This window comes from Urocitellus parryii, chromosome 10 (genome assembly GCF_045843805.1).
Source record: "Urocitellus parryii isolate mUroPar1 chromosome 10, mUroPar1.hap1, whole genome shotgun sequence".
NCBI lineage: Eukaryota > Metazoa > Chordata > Mammalia > Rodentia > Sciuridae > Urocitellus > Urocitellus parryii.
The window spans coordinates 143,196,942-143,220,135 of NC_135540.1; the positions used below are offsets into that span (position 1 = coordinate 143,196,942).

The following is a 23,194-nucleotide window of genomic DNA, read 5'->3' on the forward strand; positions in this document are numbered from 1 at the left end:
TGGGCTTTTGTCACTAATACTTGAGAAAAACAATGCAGAGCGCAGTTCCACTTCTCTGGGCCTGAGGTGAGGTAGAACTTCACGGCAAAGGCTTGGTGGCGAAAAGCTGCTCAGCTCATGGCATGAGGAATGGGGAGAGAGGGAGATCCAGGAAGGGGCAGGAGATTTACCTTCCAGGAAGCACCCGTGATCGTCCTCCAATGAGGCTCCACCTCCTACAGTTTTTGCCAACTCCCAATATTCTATTCAGCTTTGAATCCATCTATGGTTCATCAATTGATGAGGTTAATGGCCTCATGAGCCAATCGCTCATGAGATCGCTCAAAGATCTCTGAACACTGCTGCAAATGGCCTGGCAAACGGCCATTTGAAAGAAGCAAAAGCCAGCTAGGCATAGTGGCCTGGAATCCCGGTGGCTTGGGAGGCTGAGGCAGGAGGATCACGAGTTCAAAACCAGCCTCAGCAACTTAGCACTCAGCAGACCCTATCTCTAAATAAAAACATTAAGAAAGGCTGGGGTGGCTCAGTGGTTAAGCACCACTGGGTCCAATCTTTAGTACCCACAAAAAAAAAAAAAAAAAAAAAAAAAAGGAAGCAAAAGCCAAGAGGCAAAGCGGTGAAGCAAAGGGCTGAGTACCTGGTTCACTCCACACTCAAAACCAGCCCCAGAGGTGGGACCAGAATCCCAGCACCACCAGAAAATACAGAGTAATTATTTGCAGCTCCTAAAACCCTGCCTAGTGGGAGCCTCTAAGACCCACTGTCTCCATCCAGCTACTAGCGGCTCCTCCCTGGTCACCTTAGGCTCCCAGCAGCACCTGGCACTGCCCTGCCTCCTGGGGAAGCACTGTCTTTCTCGTACATCTCTAAGCACTCCTGTGAGCCTCCCTTGCTGTCCCCCAACCACTCTTTGTTGAGGGGGTGCTCCAGTGTCCTGAGCTGCTGCTTCTACCTGACAATACTGCTTGCTGTGCTAATAGCAGCATGCAGGCCCTCCTGTGTCTCAAACAGCACCTTGACATGTGACTCTCCAGCCTGGCTCTGTAGGCACAGCCTGGAGAGCTTCAAAAACACTGTGGCAGGGCTGGGGATGTAGCTCAAGCGGTAGCTCACACGCCTGGCATGCGTGGGGCACTGGGTTCGATCCTCAGCACCACATAAAAATAAAATAAAGATGTTGTGTCCACCAAAAACTAAAAAATAAATATTAAAAATTTATCTCTCTAAAAAAAATTTTTTAAAAAAAAAACAACAACACTGTGGCACCCAGCACACCCCAATGTCTGGGAGCGGGACCTGGACATCCACCCATGCAAAGCTCCAGGTGACTCAGATGGGCTGTGCCAGCACAGTACCACTGGACACACAGCTCCACCTCCAGGCCTAACTCCTTCCCTGGCTCCACTTCCATATGTCAATGCTGACAAAACACCCACTTGGCCATCTACAGTCCAATCACACCTAACTCACTTACAGGGAGCTTCGCGCTCCCAGTCTTATCTCCCTGTTTCTACTTCTGTTACAATTCATTCTCCACAAAATAAATTCCAAGGCCATGTGCCTGCTTACTTCCCACCAATGGCTTCCCACAGCCTAAGAACAAAGTCGCAAACAAAGTCTTGACCAAAGCCTGCAGGGACCTCCCGGAGTGGCCCAGCCCACCCTTCTCCTCCCTCACCATGTCCCAGATACACCAGCCACCCCTGTCCTGGAGCACACCCAGAATCTTCCTGCTTCCAAGGCTCTGGACTGCTCTTCTGCCTAGAACAACTGGGTTCCAGCTACTTTGAGGGTCCTACTCCTCATCAGTCAGGACACAGGTCCAACGCCACCTCTGAATTTTGAAATTGACTTCCCTGACTACCCACATGAAGCAGTCCCACTCTGGGCTCTCATTCACAAGGGTTCTTGTGTCTCCTCCCCCACCGCCCAGCACCTGTCACCACCACCAAAGAAGAGTCTCCAGAGCAAGACTGCTGAGGCTCAAATTCCAGCCCAGCAACTGACGGCCCTGTAACCTTGGTACGACTTAACTTTCCTTCATGAACTATGAGGCTAACACTAGTACCCACATCATACAGCTGATGCATGTCAGACATAGAGAAAAACTGAAACGAGGCTGCTAACAGGACTGTCTCCCCATGGGAAGGCGCACCCCAGAAGGGCCAGAGGCTGTCTCATTCACTACTGCACTCCAAGGCAGTCACATAAACACATATGAGGGACAGATACAGGTCCAGGGTGAGCACGATGGACTGGCAGTGCTGATCTAATTCTCACTCTGGATTCTAGTGGCATCTGACTGTGTGACACATCCGTCATCACTCACAACGATACACAACTCAAGAGACTCTGAGGACAGACAGAGCACACACTCAAACAGATTCCTATCTCTAGCTTGCCACTTGGAAAGAAACTCCACCCTGCAAGGGGACAACTGTGCATCTAACTGGGTTTTGTGTCTGAGTTAAATGGGTTTATATTTCTAAGAATGATGTCAATTCCCAAAGCTGAGATGCAGAAGGATCACAGCTGCATCTGCTTCCAGCTGACTAAATTTGGAGACACCAGCATGTATGGCCCTCAGAGGCAGGGAAATAGAAAAGGGAACTCCAGACCTCAGAAACATTATAACTCAGTGTGTGGGCACTCCAGTGACCCACCAAGACTACAGGAAAACCGGCCAAGTCAGGAAGCACAGACTGACCAGACACTCAGAATGACAAGACCCTCTGCAGATCTGATAGGGGCGGGAACACTCTACAATCTAATTCCAATCAAATACATCAGGAGGGAATAATGGCACTAGCCTGAGACTATCTCCCTCAAAAAAAAAAAAAAAAAAAAAAAAAGGACATGTACAGGGGATATAGTTTAATAATTATAAAATTGTATGGAAATGTATTTTGTCATAAAGATGATCTTATAAATAATAGCTAAGATGTGGCCAATCATTTAAGCTATAAGTTTTTAATATTTTTTTTAGTTGTAAATGGACACAATACCTTTATTTTATTTTTATGTGGTGCTGAGGATCAAACCCAGTGCCTTTCACATGCGAGGCAGGCGCTCTACCACCCCCAGTCCCAAGCTATAAGTTTTTAAAAAAGCATATACAAGCCTCAGCAACTTAGCAAGTTCTAAGCAACTCAGTGAGATCTTCTCTAAATAAAAAAAGGGGGGGGGAAGGGGCTAGGGATGTGGCTCAAGCGGTAGTGTGCTCGCCTGGCATGCACGTGGCGCTGGGTTCGATCCTCAGCACCACATAAAAATAAAATAAAGATGTTGTGTCCATCGAAAACTAAAAAATAAATATTAAAAAATTCTCTCTCTCTTTAAAAAAAAGAGGGGGAGGGGCGGGGAATGTGGCTCAGTGGTTAAATGCCCCTGGATTCAATCCCTGATAACAAAAAAATTTAAAAATAGCATGTACAAAATTGTACTGCAGGGGCTGGGGTTGTAGCTCAGTGGTAGAGCACTCACTTAGCACATGCAAGGCCCTGGGTTCGTTCCTCAGCACCACATAAAGATAAATAAATAAAGGTCCATCAACAACTAAAACATATTTTTTTAAAAAAACTGTACTGCAGCCATGGAACAGGCAAATATATATAAAGTGGCAGAAGCCAACATCTGCTATCAACCTCTCCTCTCGCAGCCCTACTACCTGTTGGCTGAAATAAGAACACGCTGCCTGCTAGGCTACGGCTGGGTCCCAACAGCTCTTTCTTCACTGAGATCAGTCTCCCACAGGATAGCCTGTAGTGCATGGCCAACGCTTCCCTCAGATGGAGCCAAAGTCTCTGCTTTCTTTGGCATTCCTCTGGGTAGTAGGAGAGGATGATTTTTTTTTATTTATATCTGAAATTGCCCTTATGAACTATTCATTTCCTTCCTCTAACTACATGTTGAGATCTGGATGTATTTATTCTGTAAATTTGAAAAATTTGTCCTTTTATCCCCAGATCATCATCATAATTTTATTTTTCAATGAGTAAATACTTGAGCATTTGCATACTGACAACTACACGTCATTATTCCTTCACAGGCATACACCTAACAAAATGTTTCAAGAAAGTTATTTGGATTTTTTCGATTTTTTTGTTTGTTTGTTTTTGGTACCAGGGATTGAACTCAAGGGAGTTTAACCACTGAGCCACATCCCCAGACCTTTTTTTATATTTATTTAGAGACAGGGTCTTGCTAAGTTGCTTAGGGCCTCACTAAGTTGCTGAGGCTGGCTTTGAACTTCCTATCCTCAGCCTCCTGAGCTTCTGGGATTACAGGCATGCACCACCACACCCATCCCAAGAAAGTTTTAAAGCATATCTCTGATGAACATTTTACTTGCTTTCTCTCCACAGCATCTATATAATTTTATACATTTCTCTCTAACCCATCTGAGATTCATTTTGATAAATGGTATGTTCTCCAATTATCTCAATGCCATGAATCCCTCCTCCCCACAAGGTGAAGTGTCTTTCTGCTCCCCTCCAGGGCTTAGGACACACACTTCAACCTAGCAGCAGCAGTGCCCCACTACTGCTTTATAACCTTCGACTTAGACCTTGAGTAAGTTCATCATCTTCTGTGTCTCAGTTTCCTCATTTATAACAAAATGCACTTAGTCATATGTTCCAAGACTGCCGAGGCCGCAAGGAGGGACAAGTGTGAGATGGGCAGCAGAAGGATGGCACACAGCAGTACCCTACAAACAATGAGCATGTTAATCGTTCCAGTACCTGATGAGAAAGCAAAAGTAACATACCAAAAACTTCACTTCAAAATTTCAAGAACATTAAGTGTAACCAACTAAAGTTAAAATGCATTTTAATTAAAAATAACATTCAATGATAAGCTTATTTTACCTTTCAGTACCTGCAGTACAGCTCCCCGTTCCACCTGACCTGACATCTCTAGTGAGATTCCTCACTTTAACTCAGCCCCTTAACCAACAGTCTCGGGCATGGTTTCTAAAACAACCCTGGGTGAGGCAGTTAGAGATAAGCCAACCATCTGTTTCACTGAACTTATATTTCTAAAATCTGTCTGATATCACTAGCACAGAAAATAATCTGGCTTGGGTCTTCGTAGACACTCCATTCTCCTCCCAGTGCTGACTGACCAATAAAGGTGTCTGAGTCATATCTGGAGTCCAGACTCTGGACCAGACCCTAAGTGCTGATCCCAGTTCACAGCCCGGCTGTGCTAGCTTAGGCACACTCTTTTTTCTTTTTTTTTTAAACAGAATTTTTTTTAAACAATCAGTCTGGTTTTTCACTGATGGAAGACCTCTACTCACAATGTGTGATTCCTTTTTTTTTTTTTTTTTTAAGAGAGAGAGAGAGAGAGAGAGAGAGAATTTTAATATTTATTTTTTACTTATCAGCAGACACATCATCTTTATTTGTATGTAGTGCTGAGGATCGAACCCGGGCCACACGCATGCCAGGAGAGCACGCTACTGCTTGAGCCACATCCCCAGCCCTTAGGCACACTCTTATTCTCTATATGCCTCAGTTTCTTCATCTATAAAATCAGAAAATCATTATCTATTTATTTTGTTGAAGATTAAATTAGTTAATTTACATCAAGGGTTTAGTATAATGCACACAGTAAACTTCAAATAAATGTAGCAATCAATTTTGTTAGCAGCACCAGCAGCATCTGTATGGACTATATGGACAAGAGTAACCCTTGTTGGTAGGAGCACAGGACACATATGACCACCACTTAATAGTTCCCTCTTACCAACCATCTCCCTGCTCTGCAGTGAAGTCTTAATCCAACCACTAGACTGCAGCTTACCCAAAGCAGGAGTCATTCAATATCATTTACCTCTGATATTCTCAACATAATGCTCTGAACACAGTAAACATTAAATAAATTCTTATTAATGTAACAATGAAATGTTACTATATAATAAAGTCAGCTGGGTGCATGCCTGTAATCCTAGTGACTTGGGAATCACTGAGGCAATTTTGTGAGACCATCTCAAAATTAAAAAGAAAAAGGAAAGAACAGATTGACTTTAGATTAGGTAGAGGAAAGTGAAGAGAGGCGAGCAGGTAGAGAGGTAGGAAGGATAGTAGACATTACTACCCTATGACCTGTGGGATTCTACATCGGGCATGACCAGAAGAATGAGAAATTATACTCCATTATGTATGATGTATGAAAGCGCATTCTGCTGGCATGTGTAAAATAAATTAAAAATTTTAAAAAGAAAAGCATAAAAGGGGTTGGGGTTGTGGTTCAGTGGTAGAATGCTCACCTAGCATGTTTGAGGCCCTGGGTTTGAGCCTCAGCACCACATAAAAATAAATAAATGAAATAAAGGTTAAAAAAAAAAGAAAGGCATAAAAGATAGAACTTATATCAGAAAATGTTTAGTTAGTTCTTATTCATTTTATGGCCTAAAAATTATTAATCTCCCCTAAATACTAATGAATAATATATAAATAACAGCATAGTTACCTACAAGATTTTTGCTTAAAATCCTGTGAAAGGATATCTTCTTACAGGCTGTTGGTAGTCACCCTATATTGGTGAGCATGCCTGGTGTTCTCCTAAATGACCTGGGTTCAACATCTGCTCTGAGGATAGGTTTTTCAGGTTCAATAATTAAAATACAATGATCTTATTACCAAAAAAAAAAAAAAATTAAAAGAGAAAGAGGGGGGCACCTGGGTTAAATTCCCAGTACCAAAAAATATATATATTATATATCTATCTATAAAATAATTATGTACATATAAACATTTGCAATAGAACAAGAGAGCAGTGAACACAGCCTTAGAGGCATACACTTTTAGTTCCAGAAGGAAGTTTAGATGTCACCATATCACTTCACAGATAACAAAATTGAGTTTCAGAACGTAATAACTTCACCAAAGTTTCATTTATGGGCCAACCTGAATACCAAGAGACCACTGACATGACACTCACCCACTCCATAGACCCCAGGCTACACTTCAGGATCAGCCTCACAACTGAACACGCTCTTCATACATTTTCACACACACCCAACCACCATTTTCACTACTAATAACATTTAGAATTATCCTAAGTAAGGCACTACTACTCAAGTAAGATTTTCCATGAAAACAAATACTAGATTGTGTGAATAGAGCATATAAATCTATGACGTACAGCTTTCATGAGGGTTCTACTTCACCCTCAAACTGGCACACCAAGGGATCAAAACAGAAATTACCCACCAAGAAAAACTAAAATGGGGCTGGGGCTGTGGCTCAGTGGTAGAGTGCTTGCCTAGCACGTGTGAGGCACTGGGTTCAATTCTCAGCACCACATATTAATAAAAATAAATGAATAAAGGTCCATCAACAACTAAAAAAATTAAAAAGAAAATCTAGAATGTTTTCTATTTACTGTTTACCATTTTCTTAAAAAAGAATCACTATACTGTTTTTTTTTATAAAACCATAAATGATAAAAATTGCTGTGATAGGAACCATCTCAGTGACCTCAAAACTCCCATAGGAGGGCTGGGATTGTGGCTCAGAGGTAGGGCGCTCTCCTAGCATGGGCGGGACCCAGGTTCAATCCTCAGCACCACATAAAAATAAAGGCATTGTGTTGTGTCCATCTACACCTAAAAAAAATAAAAAAATATTAAAAAAAAAAAAAACTCCCACAGGGACCTACCCTTATGTCCTACAGAGAATACCTCAGCAAGATCCCTTCAAGTGCAGGACCTCTCTCTTATTCTGCAGGTCCCTGATGCCCACTACTATCCCTGGTCCAAGGAAGGTTTTTTATTTTTTATTTTTGGTACTGGGGATTGAACACCCAGGAGCACTCAACCAATGAGCCACATCCCCAACCCCCATTTTTTTTAATATTTATTTTTAAGTTATAAGTGGACACAATACCCTTATTTTATTTATATGTGGTGCTGAGGATAGAACCCTCAGATAGATACCTCGGATTCACTGTGAGGGTGAAGCCAGTGGAGAGGACTCACTCTCTCCTGCCTCTTTTGCACCTTCCCTCTGCACAGACAGGAGGGAAGGGAAGGGAGGAAAGTACGAGGCCTATGGCCCCACACTCCTCCATCTGGACATGACCACTGCTGGTACTGCCTTACACAGAGATGGAGACCTTCACCAACATATTTTCTTTTTTTTTTAAAGACATATTTTTGAGAGGGGGGGGGAGGAGAGAGAGAGGAGAGAGAATTTTATTTATTTTTTTTTTTCAGCGGACACTACATCTTTGTTTGTATGTGGTGCTGAGGATCGAACCCGGGCTGCACACATGCCAGGTGAGTGCGCCACCGCTTGAGCCACATCCCCAGCCCATCACCAACATACTTTCAATGACAAAACTGACGCCCACACCCTGACGTGATGACTCTAACACCGTCACTATACCAATGACAGCTGGCTGACTTCAGTGAGAATGAAAGTCCTCCTCCAGCATTCACCTTTTTACAGCTGGACTGAGATATCCCACACCAAAACCTTCACCCACTTCAACTGCACAGCTGTGGCTTTGGCATTCTCAGAGGGCTGTGCAGCCATCATCACAACCTAGATACCATGACATTTTCAGCACCTAAAAAGAAATCTCACTCATACTAGCAGTCACACCTCATTCCTAACCCCCTCCTCAGCCCCAGCCGAGATGACCACTCATCTACTTTCTGCCCCTATTGGTTTGCTTATTCTGGACATTTCACATGAATAAAACCACACAACACCTAGCCTTTATGTCTGCTTCCTTCACCCAGCATGTTTCCCAGGTGTCCAAGCTGGAGGAGGTATCGGTGCTTCAACACTTTTTATAAGCTGAAAATTATTTCACTGTATGAAGAGTCTACAATTTTGCTCATCCACTTCATCAGCTGATGGACACCTGGGCTGTGTCCACTCTGGGGCTATTAAAATAATGCTGCTGTGAACCCGCACACACAGGATTTTGTATAGACATATGTTTTCACTCAGCATTTACATTTTCAAAGTGTTTTCACAATTTCTCTCCTCTGTGTCTTAGAGTACTTCATTTTATGAGGGAGAAACAGGCTTGAAAGTGAGCGAGTACCCCCTACTGCTGCTGACAAACAAAAACGTAAATTTAAGCCAGGTGGTAGAAGCTTATAATCCCAGCTGCTCCAGAGGCAGGAGGATCGCAAACCATATGCCACCCAGTCATTCCTTAATTGGGACAAACTTCCCAGGAGAGGAAAACAGGGCATTCCCTGTATGGCAGTACCCGGTACAAAACAGGCTTTCAGTGAACACAAATAAACATATGGGACCGATGTCCAAGTTAAAAGCTAGACTGGGAAAAAGGCTTGCGAAAAAAACATTTTTTACATGCTGTTGTCATTTCATACCAGCAGAGCAGATTCCTAAGAAACTGTTTAGTAAAAAGTTAGGACAGGGCTAGGGGTGTGGCCCAGGGACAGAGCACGCACTTGGCAAGCAGAAGGCCATGTGTTCAATGCCAGCACCAAACCACATTCTAAAGCTGGGTGCGCCTGCAATTGCAGCTGCTTTGGAAGCAGAGGCAGGAAGAACACTGGAGCCCAGCAGTTCAGGGCCCACGTGGGCAACACAGGAAGATCCCATCTCAATCTCTCTCTCTTTTTTAAAGCTGGGATAACTGTTCTACGTACTCTAGTCCTTTGTAACTTCTTCCTATGTAGCGTAAATTCATATAAAGCCTTGTCAAAATATGTTCAACACTGTGAAGGTAACAAGATCAAAAACAATTGTTCTGGTTCAACCCAGCACCACAAAAAGAGAAATGAAAAAGAAAAAAAGAATGCTATTTCTGTTAGATGTTACTCATAAGAATTGTTTAAAAAGGAGGCTGGGGTAGTGGCTCAGCAGTAGAGCGCCTGCCTAACATGGGCGAGGCCCTGGATTCAGTCCTCAGCACCACATAAAAATAAATAAGTAAAATAAAGGTATCGTGTCCAACTACAAGTAAAAAATAAATATTTTTTAAAAGAATTGTTTAAAAGGGGGAAAAAAAAAGCCAAAAAGGCAAACTGAATTAAACTTGCTTCCCTTCATTCCTTCCAACCCAAGTGTCCTGAACGCAGAAAGTCAGACAAGTATTAACTATTAAACAGTTCTATTAAAGTTTAATATTATATTATGCTATGCTCAATTCCTAACTATGTTAAGGAACCATGTGACAGCTGATAGGCTCTGACCGAACTAAGGAGGTATTAGTATATTTAATCTGTTAAGTAACTGAATCTTACATAAGGTTCAGCGTTTAAAGCCTTATTAGAAAATAAGGTATTTCAAAAAAGGACATCCCTTATACCTGCCCAAGTAACCATTCAAAACATTAAGAAATAACTAAGTGACAAACAGTGGGCTTTTTGCCTTAATGAGTTTTAATTCTCAAGGAACACAATATACATAAAAAAAAAAAAAGATGTTGCCATTCACAGCCAACACACTACAGCTGCGGGCCAGAGGGAATTTTAAAGAGCAAGAGAAAAAACATGTTACAAAAGGCCCAAACCAATAAATATATCACACTGACTGAATGATTTCTGATACGGAAGTAGAAACAAAGTTTAAAGTTTGGACTGAAAAAAAAATAATCTTTTCTTTTTTTTTTATTAACTTGCTGTTTATCACAAATTCTGCTTATTAGACGTTTTATCCACAATCCCTACAGAGAACAAGCTTACAATAAAGGTGCAAACTGCTCTGCCACACCCTCAGATTCTAGTCCATGCTCCTACCTGCAGGAAGAACTTTCAAGGTAATGTAAATCATATTCTTAAAAAAAAAAAAAAAAAATTAAGTGTATTAATACCACAAGCAAATATGCTGAACAAGGAATCAGATCAATGTCTTTTTCCTGTGGAAATGTGACTTAAATACGTTGAATTACATTTTACCATATATAAATTACATCAATTTAAAAACTATATTTTACCGGCTGGGGTTGTAGCTCTGTGGTAGAGTGCTTGCCTAGCTGAGGCACTGGGTTCAATCCTCAGCACCACATTAAAATAAATAAATTAAGGTCCATCAACAATTTAAAAAAAAAAATTTAAACTATATTTTACTATGCTTTTCTTTCAATATTCTCATTCTGAGAATTATAAAAAACTGAAGATGGAGAATACATACACACACACACACACAGTACACACCCAGCACTCTGCAAGACAGGGAGTTCTAGAGTCAGAGCCTGTAACCTGCCTAGTGAAAACAAGAGCTGAGATGTCAGAAGCAAGTGCAGCTGGCACCCACGCACCACCAGCTGATGTACCCATCCCAGTTGACTGTTCTGGGTTCCCTTCTACCTCTCTTCCAATGAGGCAGGACCTAACTCTGCTCTTCCTAAATGTACATGATTTCACACTATTTTCACAAAGCAAAGAGTGGGACAGAAAATCAATTAAATTTATGCATGCATTTAGAGCACATCCAGAAATATTAAAGATGTCTGCTTGGGAATAATTAATAGCCATTTTTAATTGTTTCATTTTGTCTTCCTCTACTTTGATTTTTCTTTTAACACACCACTAGCCAGTTCACTTACACTACACCTAATGCCCAAAAGGCACAAGTAGGAAATATCCCTTCTCATTTATAATTCAAAAAATAAGATTAAGGGGTCTGGGGTTGTGGCTCAGCAGTTGAGCACTCACCTAGCACATGCGAGGCGCTGGGTTCAAGCCTTGGCACCATGTAAAAATAAATAAATAAAATAAGGGTGTTAAAAAGAAAAAAAATTAAGTAATTTGGCTAAAACAGAAGTTGCACCGCTAGGTATAACCAGGTTTTTGTAACTCCAAGAACTTCTGTGAAACCATTAGTGAAAAATGAGGTTGTAGCTCAGTGGTAGAGTATTTGCCTCACAGGTGCAAGGCACTGGGTTCGATCCTCAGCACCACATAAAAACAAATAAAACAAAACAAAAAAAATGTATTGTGTCCATCTAAAAAAATTAGTAAAAATAAATAAAAATTTTTAAAATGTTAAAAGGAAAAACAAAATATAAAAATTAATTCTGGGACAGCACTTACTCAAGGAAAAGTTAAGATTTCTTGCTGAAATTATTATAATAGACAGTGCACAGTCTACTCACAGGGAGTCTAGGAGCAGGATGGAAGCAGGATGTCATCTATAGTCCTAAACAGACCAAAGCATGGTGTTTTCAAAGAACCAACACAGGCAGACAAATTCTGTCCAGAAGTCCAGTGTCAAATCTGACCTAAAAAGATTTAAGACTCTGGGCAAGAATTAACAAACACAACTCTCCCCAACCAAATCTAGCCCAATGCTCATATTTTTAAGGTTCACAAGCCAGGCGCAGGGGTGTACCCCTGTAATCCCAGCTACACAAGAGGTTGAAGAAAATGGATCAAAAGTTCCAGGGCAACTTATGAGATATATGATAACCACATGCATATCACTCATGGCTGTTTTTGTTCAAAATACAGATGAGTGGGCTGGGGACATAACTCAGTTGTTAGAGTGCTTGCCCCGCATTCCTGGGTTCAATCCTCAGCACCACAAAAATAAAAATAATAATAATAATAATAATAATAATAATACAGATGAGCAGTTGCAACAGAACACCTGGCCCTCAAAGCCCAAAATATTTACTGCCTGGCCCCTCACAGGAAATCTGCCAACTCCTGCTTTAGGGGAATTGATGCCATACCTCCTGTAATAATCAACCATGAACATTCTTCCTCATAACCAAGCTTTTAAAAAATAACTAAAAATCTTTAATTGAACAAATATTTCTTAAAGACCTACTGTTTCTGGCACCGTGCTAGACTGCAGAAGTACAGTAGTGAACCAACACAGGGATAGACGTGAATGCACTGAGGGGGAGACCACGACAGCAGCTGCCAACAGAGGCCTCATGTTAGGACTGAGGAGTCCACCAAGGGGGGCAGCACCGGCTAGTTAAAAGCATCATCTCAAGGGCAGGACACCCCAGGCCTGGACTCCATCTCCACAACTCCACATCTCCAATGGTATTTTATGAAAAACACCCTAAATGATGGGCAGGAGCTGGGAAGGAAGCGTCCAGGAGACCAGCTGGAGGTTGCTATGGAGTCCATGCAGTGACAGTGGAGGCGGCACAGAAGGACTGCCTGAGGAAGCATCTTGAAGGCAGAACAGATGTGAGCAAATCATTACACATGACTACAGCTACAGCCCCCTCGCTGTGGGACCTGGGCAACTCAGTAAAACTCCTGGTTTGCCATCTGAAACAGGACCTGCTTGTCAGGTTTAAGGATTAAATATACATAAAAGCACAATACCTAGCAAACTGCATGTGCTTAAAAAGATGAAAAACAAAATGTATAATGTGGACTCTATACTTTCTATTTTGCCAAATAAAAGCATATCCCCATTTATCAACAGTCGCCTCAACAGAGGAACACACGGCGAGGAAAACGCAAAGGCACTGCCCATGGCAGACTGCACCCACTGTGCGCAGGCAGTGCGGCAGCGCCAGAGGTTTCAGCCAGCTTTTTTGCTGCTGTGACTTTTTTGCTGCTCCCTCAGGGCTCAAGTTGAGGCAGAACATCATGGCAGAAGAGTGTGGCAGAGGGAAGCAGCTCAGGTGACAATCAGGAAGCAGAGAGATTCCACTCTCCAGATCCAAAATGTATTCCCCATAGCCACAGCCCACCAGCCTCCAGTTACCACCCAATTAATACCATTAGGGATTAATTCACTGATTCGGTTAAAGCTGTAACGGTCATTTCTCCTCTGAACCCTCTTGCATTGTCTCATGTGTTAGCTTTTGGGGGATTCCTCATATCCAACCATAACACCAGTCAAATGGAGGACTGTCATTCTAAGAGCAAGGCAGCAGGGGTTGTTTGTTTGTACAAGGAATTGAACCCTTTTGTTTTTATAAAACTTATTAGTCTGAATACATAATCCAGGCAAATAATCAAAATTCCAAAGACATATAGATGTTCCTATACTTATGATGAAATAATGGCCTGATAAACCCATTGTAAATGAAAATACTGTAAGTTGAAAATACACCTAACCTACTGAACATCTGGGCTTAGCTGAGCCTACTTTAAATATGCTTAGAAGCTGGGCACAGGCCTATAATTTCAATGTCTCAGGAGGCTGAGGTAGGAGGATTGCAAATTCAAAGCCAGCCTCAGCGACTAAACATGATCATCTCAAAATAAAATTTTAAAAGGACTGGGATGTGGCTCAGTGGTAAAGTGCCCTTGGGTTCATTCCTAGTTCTGCCAAAAAAAGAAAAAAGAAAAAGATGCTCAGAATGCTGACATTAGCCTACAGCTGGGCTAAAAAGTCATTAAGCACAAAGCTGATGTATATTAAGTACTGAATATCCCCTGTAATGTATTAAATACTGCACTGAAAAACAGAATACTTGCATGGATATGCTTTCATACCATTGTAAAGTAAAAAAACTCTAAGTTAAGGACTGTCTGTAACCCTGTCCAACAGCCACTCCATCCCCTATACCTAGACACAATGACTATCGGTCTTTGATGAGTTTTAAACAGGACAGACCGTGATCCAATGGTATTTTATGAAAAACACCCTAAATGATGGGTAGGAGCTGGGAAGGAAGCGTCCAGGAGACCAGCTGGAGGTTGCTATGGAGTCCAAGGGAGAGACGGGGACTGCCAGGACCCACGCAGTGACAGTGGAGGCGCCACAGAAGGACTGCCTGAGGAAGCATCTTTTTTTAAAAAAAAAAAATTATTTATTTTTTTAGTTGTAGTTGGACACAATACCTTTATTTTATTTATTTATTTTTAAAGAGAGAGAGAGAATTTTAATATTTATTTTCTAGTTTTCGGCAGACACAACATCTTTTGTTTGTATGTGGTGCTGAGGATCGAACCCTGGCTGCACACATGCCAGGCGAGCGCGCTACCGCTTGAGCCACATCCCCAGCCCCTGAGGAAGCATCTTGAAGGCAGAACAGATGTGAGCAAATCGTTACACATGACTACAGCTACAGGCACACTACTCACACACTTATCTCAGAACTCAATGAACATGCGAATGACCTGTGAGGGAACACTGGTAACAACAGGGGGAAACACTACTAAGGCACATCGTATTTATTATGTCAATATGAGTTTGATGTCTGTACCTCAGAAACGGTAGATAACACAAAACTATATTATTGTAGTTGAGGGGCTGAGGGCAACTGTTTACAAAAAAGAAAATATAAAACTGAGGTCTTTAACCTATAGTCATTAATCACCACATAACAAAAAAGCTAAGGTTGTCTTCTAGACAGAAGAGAATTCTGGAGTATGATATCATCCCTATGTGAAGAATTTATTTAGACTCTATACCTTTAAATGTACCAGAAAATCTTCACCAAATTATAGAATAAGAAAAAAATCAGGGGCTGGGACAGTAGCTCAGTGGTAGAGGGCTTGCCTAGCATATGTGAGGCACTGGGGTTCGAACCTCAGCACCACACATAAATAAATTTTTAAAATAAAATATTGTGTCCATCTACAACTAAAATAAAAATTTTTTTTTTTTAAAAAAAGAGCATTACCAGGCAAGATGTTTGTGTTAAATGTTCCTTAAAAAGCAGTTATATCTTAGCCAAGCATAGTGGCACACGCCTGTAATCTCAGCAGCTTGGGAGACTGAGGCAGGAGGATCTCGAGTTCAAAGCCAGCCTCTGCAAAAAGTGAGGCACTGAGCAACTCAGTGAGACTCTGTCTCTAAATAAAATACAAAATAGGACTAGGGATATGGCTTAATGGTCAAGTGCCCCTGAGTTCAATCCCTGGTTCGAAAAAAAAAAAAGGCAGTTATAACTTGCCAGGTGTGGTGGTACATGGCTGAATCCCAGCAGCTCAGGAGGCTAAGACAGGAGGATTTCAAGTTCAAAGCCAGCCTCAGCAACTTAGCCAGAATCTATCTCAAAATGCAAATTAAAAAGGGCTGGGGGGGATGGCTGGGAGGGTGGCGGCTCAGTGCTAGAGCACTCACCTAGCACAGGTGAGGCCCAGAGTTAGATTCTCAGCACCACATAAAGATAAATAAATAAAGGCATTATGTCCACCTACAAGTGTTAGAACACCCCTGAGTTGGATCTCAGGTCCAAAATACAAGTTGGAAAGAATATGTAAGGGGAAAGGAAGGAATAAGATGAAGGAGACAGAGGTTCAACTATACTTGTTTTACGGGTTTGACTTTGAAAGCCTTTTAATTATAAAACTTTTTATTTGGGAAGGGAGGTACTGGGGATTGAACCCAGGGGCGTTTACCTACTGAGCCACACCCCCAGCCCTTTTTATTTTGAGACATTAAGTTGCTGACAGCTTCGCTAAGTTGCTGAAATTGGCCTCAACCTTGCAATCCTCTCTCTGCCTTCAGAGTCACTGGGATTACAAGCATGTGCCACCATGCCCTATCAAAATTAAGTTTTTTTAAAAAAATTTACTTTTTAGTTTTAGTTGGACACAATACCTTTATTTTGTTTATTTATTTTTATGTGGTGCTGAGGATGGAACCCAGGGCCTCACACATGCTAGGCAAGGGCTCTACTGCTGAGCCCCAGCCCTAGCCCTCAAAATTAAATTTTTAAAAAGCAATTTTTAAATAGTGACGGCAAAATAAAAACCAAACTATAGAACTAAACTATACATACAGTGATGGCAAAACCACATAGTAACTCTTCTAAATGACTTTAAAACAGAATTTGACTAGAGAGACCTAACAAGGGCACAAAAAATTCTTTAACAGTTTCATTGGTGCTTGTGTTGACAGTCTTCTGAGATAAATTGTACAGTGCAGGCTAAAATGATTGAATAAGAAGAAACAAAATGTTTGGCTTAGAAGGAAAAAAGGTTCAGGTATAAGGCTGAGGTTAAGTAGAACACAATTCATACTTTGGCACCAAAAGTATCTGTAACATACAACCAGCTCACTAAAAGGATCTAGAAACAATGATTAACCTAGTACAGTAAGCAGCCCAAAGGCCTGAACTGTTGTTTCTGAACACAGATTGAGTATTTCTCATCTGAAATGACATAAGACCAAAAGTGTCTGGGATTTTTTCAGATTTTAGGGTATTTGCATGTACATAGTGAAATATCTATGGATGGAACCCAAGTATAAACATATAACTTATTTACGTTTCATATACACTAACTTTTCTTTCCTTGTTGTGCGGGGGATTGAACCTAGGGCCTTGCACACATGTTCTAAGCAAGCGCTTTACCACTGAGTAACACCCCTGTTTTATTTTGAAACAGGGTCTGGTTAAGTCCTTAGGGCCTCACTAAATTGCTGAGGTTAGTCTCAAACTTGCCATCCTCCTACCTGGGAACATAGCCCCAGTACCAAAAAAAGAAAAATACATTTAAGCTCCTGAGTTCACAAGGACAAACACATAGATACAATTCACAGGCGACTTTTAAAGGATATTAGAGAATCAAAACTCTTTAATTTTGAAAACTAGAAAATAATAGGAATTAAGCATTTGTCCTGCCTTTTCTAGAAGAAATATACTTCAAGGTGAAAGACCCTAGCCCAGTTAGCCCAGTTACCTAAGGCCAAGAGATGAAATCAAGATACTGGGCTTGTCACAAACAGGCTCAGGCGCATAACCGGTTGAGAAAGGACAGAGCACCCACATCCTGAGGCATGAATGAATAAACAGGAACAGATAAGCAGGAACAGAAAGAATAGAATGCAGACCTGTGGTTTTTAGAATACAGACCTGTACCCCCTAGGTGGCCTATATGCTAGATTTAAACAAACCAATAAGAAACCTGCCCCAAACCCTATAAAAATCTCTGTATCCCCAAGCCCGGTGTGCCAGTTCACCAAAGCTCCGGCTGAGGTTCTGCTGGGCACCCGCAGGCGCCTGTGTCTCAATAAACCACCTCGTGCTTTTGCAGCCAGTGTTTCGTGTGATTCTCCTTGGACAGGGAAACGGGGGGTCTTTCATAATCGGGGTGTTTTTCAAAGGTAATCAAATAGTGAATGAAGGAAAATTTCTCTATAGAAGTATTCCATTTAGGGGCTGGGTTTCAGCTCAGTGGTGGAGCACTCGCCTCACATGTGGAAGGCACTGGGTTCCATCCTCAGCACTATATAAAAATAAATAAAAGTATTGTGTCCATCTACAACTTTTTTCAAAAAAACAAGTATTCCAATTAATCACTGATGAGGTTACAGAATTAAAACATCAATATTTTTCAAAGCTTAATGACTCTAGGCACCAAGCAGCAAGGGCTGCTAACCAGATTATGCACCATTATCTGTTTACCTACCTAAAAGTCATCTTGAAAGAATAAATCAAACCTGGATCTGATAAGACCTTTCTATCTAGCCATCAGTTTACAGCAAATTCTGTATTGTTAAAAAATAGTACAGACTGAAGTCCGGATTACTCCACAGAACAAACTACCAGGTCAGGTTTCATCAACAAATAAAAAAAAAAAAAAAGATGTTGATGATGATAGAGGGGAAGCCTATAGATTAAAACAAGTTACAATGGTATGGGGACATTGGCATCCTAGCTCAAAACTATTTAAAAAAATTATGAGACAATCAAAATGTTAACAGTAGTTGGATATTTGAAGGTATTAAAGAAACTCCTTTTTTCTAATACTGGTATTCATGTTTACCTTTTTAAAAAGTCCTATTGTTTAAGATACACATACTGAAACACTTAATAGTTAAAATGATATGATATCTGGCCAGGCGCTCTGGTGCATCCTGTAATCCCAGTGACTTTGGAGGCTGAAGCAGGAAGGAAGATTATATGTTCAAGGCCAGCCCCAGAAATTAAGCAAGGCTATATTTCAAGATAAAAAAATATAAAGGGCTGGGGATGTAGCTCAGTGGTAAAGCAACACTAGGTTCAATCCCCAGTTACCTGCCCCCCCCCTCAAAAAAAAAAAAAAAACAGATATGACATCTGGGATTGAAGGGTCAGATGGAAAAAAAAAACACTTGCTATGAGCTAATAATTGTTGAAACTAAATGAGAGTAAACAGGAACTCTGCTATTCTCTCAATGTGTGTGTGTGTGAAGAGTTCAACATGGAAAGGAGGAAGAAAGGCAATCAAACTCAGAGTTTTATATAATAAAAATAACGGTATCTTTTGAAGTATTTTAATATTTACTTTCCTGATCACTATAACGACTACATACAAGAACTAAAAACAATAGCATTAAAAAAACAGCTTTGGGGATTGGGGCTGTGGCTCAGAGGTGGAGCGCTGGCCTAGCAAGTGTGAGGCACTGGGTTCAATCCTAAGCACCACCTATAAATAAATAAATGAATAAACAAACAAACAAACAGGGCATTCTGTCCGTGTACTACTGCAAAAAAAATAAAAATTAAAGAAAAAAGCATCTTTTATGGTAGAATCAAAACAAATTAAACATTAAACAAAACCTTATCAGAATCAGATTACATCACAAAAGTTAAAGCAAGAAAGTATCAGCCTGTATAATATAAGCAGCAGAGGCCGGGGATGTAGCTGGGTGGTACAGGGTTGCCTCTCAGGGGCAAGGCAAAAGCTGCACGCCCACACTTTTTTTAAAGAAACTATCGCAGTTTGGAGACTGAGTAGAATTTGGATTTAGATTCAGGTCATTCACAGACTCTGAGTCTCTGAAACTCTAGAAGCTACACAATACAAAGTAGTAAACTACCGGATGATGCCGGGGTAAACACACCAAAACTCTGAGAAGCAATTCTGACTGACAAAACCATTCATTTCCTTAAAAAATAACTATATTATTCTAGTTTCCCAGAAAGAACTAAAGAGAATTATCCAAAATTTGTATCTAAAGATACTCTACACCACTGGCTTTCTCCAGAGATTGAAGGCTGCACTGCTATAAGCCCACCCCGTACTGAAGTCCACCCTCGGCCTGAAATGGCCTCCCCTCTCCGGGGCGCGCTGAAGGCTCCTTTTCACACGTGTTTTGCAAAGGAGACGAACTGGATCTTTCAACATTCGATTTCCCATCCCCACGAAGACGGCAATCAGTTTTCGACACACAAAAATCTCTCGACAAAACTCACCTGCAACGCACACAGCTATCAGCAGCTGTTCAAAGGCCTTTGGGAGATGGCAATTGCTTTAGGTCATTTTAGGCAAGAAATCGCACGGTCAAGCCAACAGCAGTTTCGGGCGAACCAAAACATTCATCCCAAGGTGCGTCTGCATAAACTACTCAAATCACCTACCAGACACCTTCGGCTACGAGTGACAAGAACAAAAATGAAAATAACGACAGGGAGAGGTCCTCTGGCTCTTCCCAAAACGCAGGGAAGGCTAAGGCGGGAGAGCGCAGGAAGACCACCAGAAGGCCGTCCCCGCCGCGGCCGCCGGCGACCCGCTTCCCGCTCCCCGCGGCCTCCGTCCGCCAGGCCCGCAGCCGCCAGACGTCGGCGGGACCCGCCCCACCGTGCCCGAGGCCCGTGGCCCGCGCTGCCGCACCGAGAAGCCCGCAGCGACGGGTCAGCTGCTGCGGAGGCCTGCGCCCGTCCACCCGCCTCACCTCCACAGAGAATCGAGAGCAACGAGCAGCCTCTCAGCGCGAGTGCGACCTCCGCCTGCGGGCTCCGCTGGGGCTGGGGCTCCGGCTCTACCCCCGCCCGCCGCGCGCACCCTGGCGGCTGCGGCCCACCCGGCCCCGCCGCCCTCGCTCGCCCCCGCCGCCCGAATTGGGTGCGGCCTGCGGCGCCGCATCTCAATGACGCGCCTCTCCATTGGCCCGGCCTGCGCCGCCACCATCCAGCATCGCACCCTCCTATTGGCGAGACGCGGGGGGCGGCACCTGGGGAAGGCGGGGCCTCGCGGTTGCGGCCCAGCTGCGCAGGCCCGGTCGCGCGGACTGTAGGGAGGGCGGGGTCTGGCCCCTCGGGGCTGCTTCCCGGAAACGTGGGGCGCCGCCGCTGGCAACTGTGCGGCTGCTTCTGGGGCTTGCTGCGGCCCCGCTACGCAACGCGCAGGCGGGCCCCAGTACCCGGCAGCGCGGGCGGGCGGGCCCCAGGCAGGCTTGGGGCCTGGCTGGCAGTCAGGGTGGGGTCGGGACAGCGTGGCCTGCGGGCCCCGATAAGGTCGCGCCGACTGGAAAGCCTGCTGGTTGCGGATGCCAAGCGCCAGGCACCTCCGCGGAACCGGGAAATGAGCCTGCAGCGGCCATTGGCAGGCCGTCCAGCCGCTGTGACCAGAACGGCACCTTCCGCACACTGCCACTCCTACTGTCTCGTCCGAGTCCCCGCTGGGCAGGGCTCTTGTTCCCTGCACAGCCAAAGAAAGCCAGCGCAGGCCTCTGCTCCCGTCGGAGCCTCTGGGCCAGGGAAACTGCCGTGGATTAGCTCCAGCAGCCCCTACTCTAGGCACCTGCTTCTGCCTACTGCCTGTCCTCAGATGGCTGGACCCCAGTTCTGTCTCTTCACTTCCGAATCCTCAGCATCCAGTGCAGTGGTCCCGCTGAAGGGGTTTGGGATGTGGCTCAGTGGCAGAGTGCTTGACAGGCGTCCGTGAAGCCCTGGATTCCATCCCCAGCCCCGCAACAACAAAAAGGAGATGCTGAAGGAAAGCTGGTGGGGCAGAAGACTGGAAAGTATGTCAACTAGAGAGTGGGTGGGGCTGGGGATGTGGCTCAAACGGTAGCGCGCATGCGTGCGGCCCGGGTTCGATCCTCAGCACCACATACCAACAAAGATGTTGTGTCCGCCAAGAACTAAAAAATAAATATTAAAATTCTCTCTCTCTCACTCTCTCTTTAAAAAAAAAAAAAAAACTAGAGAGTGGAGACATTTAACAAAAAACATGTAAAGGTGAAAAATACAATGGATGGGATTAATAGGTTAGACACAAAAGATTCCTGAACTTGAAGGCAAGGAGAAGAACTAAATTAAACCAAAAAGAATCTGGGAAAGATTGAACTGCAGAATCTTTAGGACCACTTCATCCTCATATTCCCTGAAAATGGTGATGGCAGCTGGAAGGAAGAATTAATATTTAAAGATACAAACCCACAGGTTAAGAAGCTTTAAAAAGTAACTTCTAGAATTCTGCTGTGTTCCAATAGAAATGGAATTTTCTATGGAACACCAAAACTAACTCTGAGGCAAGAACCATCTGTCATAAGCTGAGTTTGACCACCAAGTCATAAACAGTTTTGGATCCAGACCGGATTCAAGCAGGTACAGAAATAGGTAGTCTAGACCTCTTGTCACCCACCGCAGTCCAGTGTCACTCAGCTCATACAAATGGCATGGTACACTGACAAGAAAGAAGCAAAGGAAAGTGGGCTCAGTATACTGGTGAGCTGAAACCCATTGAGCAGCTGCAGTGAAAGACAGTAGTTAGGAGACTGACCCCAGTTAGCAAAGCTCCGGGGGAGATCCCAGCCATTCCCTTGTGTGGAGAGATATGAGGCTTAGTTTGTTGGTCAGGATCCTAGAAGTGGTGATCTGGAAGTTAGAGGATGCAGACTTCTAAGGAAGGGGCACATGGATGGGAGTTGGCACCAGGATGCAGGTCTTTGTATTAATGTCCATCAGCACATCTAAGCTCTAACAACCAAGCAAACAGAATGGCACAGCCATTTAGTATCAGCCTGCCTCCATCCTCTGCTGCTGCAGCTCTGGAAAAGTGCCCTTGGGTTCAGTCCCTAGTACTGCAAAAGGAAAACAAGAATTTGAACAGATTTGTAACATACGTGTTCACAGCAGCATTGTTCACAATAGCCCAAGAATGGAAGCAACTCATGTGTCCACTGAATGATGAATGGAAAGACAATGGAATGCTATTCAGCCTTTTAAAATGAGGAAGTTCTCATACATGGAATAACACAGATGAACCTTGAGACATTTTGCTAAGTGAAGCAATCCACTCACAAAAGGATAAAGGTTTGATTCCACCTGTATGAATATAAAGTACAAGTACTTAAAGACAGAGAAGGTAGAATGGTGGATGCCCAGGGCTGGGCAGGGGAGTGGGGAGTTGGTGTTTAATGGGGACAGAATTTCAGTGTGGGAAGGTAAAATTTCTGGAGATTGATGGTGGTGATGGTTGCACAGTGTGGATATATTTAAATCCACAGAACCATGTACTTTGAAATGGCAAGTGATTCTTTTTATCTTGTGTAGATCTCACCATTTCAGTGCTATTAAAATTTACCTTCTCTTTCCAGCTACAAAAAAAATCAAAAAG

The 23,194-nt window shown here is 43.0% G+C and overlaps 1 protein-coding gene across 13 annotated transcripts in view; it reads right to left on the reverse strand.

The window, feature by feature from the left end:
• Add1 (adducin 1) overlaps positions 1-20,678 on the reverse strand; it is a 71,085-nt gene extending 50,407 nt beyond the window's left edge. For 11 of the 13 annotated variants that reach the window (XM_026395306.2, XM_026395303.2, XM_026395304.2 and 8 more), the window contains exon 1: positions 20,526-20,678. The gene's annotated coding sequence lies outside the window, so the exon portion shown is untranslated. Of the gene's footprint in view, positions 1-12,093; positions 12,162-20,046; positions 20,225-20,525 lie in introns of those variants that run through there. The other 2 variants (XM_026395297.2, XM_026395299.2) reach the window with 2 other exon arrangements.
• Positions 20,679-23,194: the final 2,516 nt, after the last annotated feature.